The sequence below is a fragment of the Equus asinus genome, chromosome 8, assembly GCF_041296235.1.
Source record: "Equus asinus isolate D_3611 breed Donkey chromosome 8, EquAss-T2T_v2, whole genome shotgun sequence".
NCBI lineage: Eukaryota > Metazoa > Chordata > Mammalia > Perissodactyla > Equidae > Equus > Equus asinus.
The window spans coordinates 44,081,165-44,084,162 of record NC_091797.1 but is presented as its reverse complement, the minus strand read 5'-3'; positions in this window follow the sequence as shown (position 1 = coordinate 44,084,162).

Below are 2,998 nucleotides of genomic sequence, written 5' to 3'. Positions count from 1 at the left end.
TTAGCAAATTTCAAGTTTACAATACAATGTTAACTACAGTCACCATGTTGTACATTAGATCTCTAGAACTTTCTCATTTTATAACTGATTGCTTCTACTCTTTGATCATCTCTCCATTTCTCCTGCCCTCCAGCCTCTAGTAATCAGCCCTTCTATTCTCTGTTTCTATGAGTTTAATTTTTTTAGATTCTACATATAAGTGAGATCATGCAGTATTTATATTTCTGTGTCTGGCTTATGTCACTTATTATGATGTCCTCCAGGTTCATCCGTGTTGTCACAAATGAAAGAATTTCTGTCCTTTTAAAAGGCTGAATAACCAAATTTTTTTATCCATTCACTGTCCACTGACACTTAGGCTATTTCCATAGCTTGGCTATTGTGTATAATGATGCAATGAATATGGGAGGGCCTACCTCTTCCAGACGCTGATTTTATTTCCATTGGATATATATCCAGAAGTAGGATTACTAGATAATACGGTACGTTTATTTTTAATTTTTTGAGGAATTTCCATACTGTTTTCCATAATGGCTGTACCAATTTACATTCCCACTAACGGTATATATGGATTCCCCTTTCCCCATATCCTTGCCAGCATTTGTTATCGCTTGTCTTTTTGATGATAATCATTATAACAGATGTGAGGCGATAGCTCATTGTGATTTTGATTTGTGTTTTACTGACAATTGTTGATGTTTAACACTTTCTCGTATACCTATTGACCATTTATATGTCTTCTTTAGAAAAATGTATATTCAGTTCCTTTGCTCACTTTTTAATCAGGTTACTTGTTTTTTTGCTATTGAGTTGTTTGAGTTCCTTTGTATTTTGGATAGTAACCCCTTACCAAATTTATGGTTTGTAAATACTTTCTCCCATTCCGTAGATTGTCTCTTCACTCTGTTTGTTGTTTCCTTTTCTCTGCAGAAACTTTCTAGTTTGATGTAGTCCCACTCGTTCATTTTTGACTTTGTTGTCTTTGCTTTTGGTGTCATATGCAGAACATCATTGCCAAGACAAATGCCAAAGAGCTAGTCCCCTATATTTTATTCTAGGAGTTTTACAATTTCAGGTGTTACATTTAATTCTTTAATCTATTTTTAGTTGATTTTTGTATATGATATAAGATAAAGGTACAATTTCAGTCTTTTGCACGTGGATATCCAGTATTCACAACACCATTTATAGAGGAGACTAACTTTACCCTCTTGTATCTTCTTGGTGCCCTGGTTGAAGATTTATCTCTGGACTCTTGATTCTGTTCAGTTGGTCTCTGTGTCTATTTTTTTTTTTTTGAGGAAGATTAGCCCTGAGCTAACTACTGCCAGTCCTCTTCTTTTTTCTGAGGAAGCCTGGCCCTGAGCTAACATCGTGCCCACCTTCCTCTACTTTATACGTGGGATGCCTACCACAGCATGGCGTGCCAAGCGGTGCCATGTCTGCACCTGGGATCTGAACCTGCGAACCCCAGTCCACTGAGTAGTGGAACATGGGAACTTAACCACCGCACCACCGGGGCGGCCCTCTGCGTCTGTTTTTACATCAGTACCATACTGTTTTTCTTACTATAGCTTTGTAAATTAATTTGAAATCAGGAAATGATATAGTCTAGCTACAATCTGCTTGCTCAAGATAGCTTTAGCTATTTGAGGTCTTTCGTAGTTCCAAACGAATTTTAAGGTTTTTTTCTACTTCTGTGAAAATGCCGTTGGAATTTTGGTAGAGATTGCATTGAATCTATAGATCACTTTGAGTAATATCGATATTTAAACAATATTAATTCTACCAACCCATGAACACAGGATCTTTTTCCATTTATTTTTGTCTTTTTCAATTTCTTTCATCAATGTTCTATAGTTTTAGAGTACACATTTTTTATCTCCTTAATTAAATTTATTCCTAAGTATTTTATTCTTTTTGATGCTATTGTAAATAGAATTGTTTTCTTAATATCTTTTTCGTATAGTTCATTTTTAGTGTTTAGAAATGAAAGTGATTTTATATTTGATTTTGTATGCTGTAACTTCACTGAATTTGTGTATTACTTCCAAGAGGTTTTTGGTGGAGTCTTAAGGGCTTTCTATAAAGGCATCCTCATCTTATTCTGCTTTTCCTTATTGTGCTTCACAGATTTTGCATTTTTTTACAAGAGCCTCCGCTAACAAAAAGATTATAACTCGCTAAAGTTTCAGATGATGGTTAGCATTTTTTAGCAATAAGGTTTTTTTTTTTTTTTGAGGAAGATTAGCCCTGAGCTAACTGCTGCCAATCCTCCTCTTTTCGCTGTGGAAGTCTGGCCCTGAGCTAACATCTGTATCCATCTTCCTCGACTTTATATGTGGGATGCCTACCACAGCATGGTGTGCCAAGCAGTGCCATGTCTGCACCTGGGATTCGAACCGGCAAACCCTGGCCGGCAAAGCAGGACGTGTGCACTTAATCGCTCCGCCACTGGCCGGCCCCAGCAATAAAGTATTTTTTAATTAAGGTACATACATTTTTTTTTTAGCCATAATGCTATTGCACGCTTAATAGACTATCATGTAGTGTAAACATAGCTTTTATATTCACTGGGAAATAAAAAAATTTGTGTGACTCGATTTATTGCGGTGGTCTGGAATGGAACCCACGATATCTCCGAGGTATGTCTGTACATAATATCACGTCATCTGCAAACAAAGGCAATTTTACTTCTTCCTTTCTTATTTGAGTGCCTTTTATTTCTTTCTTGCCTAATTGTTCTGGGTAGGATTTCCAATACCATGTTGAATAGAAGTTGTGAGAGTGGCATTTTTGTCTTGTTTCTCTTCTTAGAGAAAAAGCTTTCAGCCTTCCCCCATTGAGTATGATGTTAGCTGTGGGCTTTGCATATGTGGCCTTTATTAGTTATGTTGACGTACAGTTCTTCTAGACCGAATTTATTGAGAGCTTTTATTATGAAAGGATGTCGTATTGTGTCAAATGCTTTTTCTGCTTTTATTGAGATGGTCATATG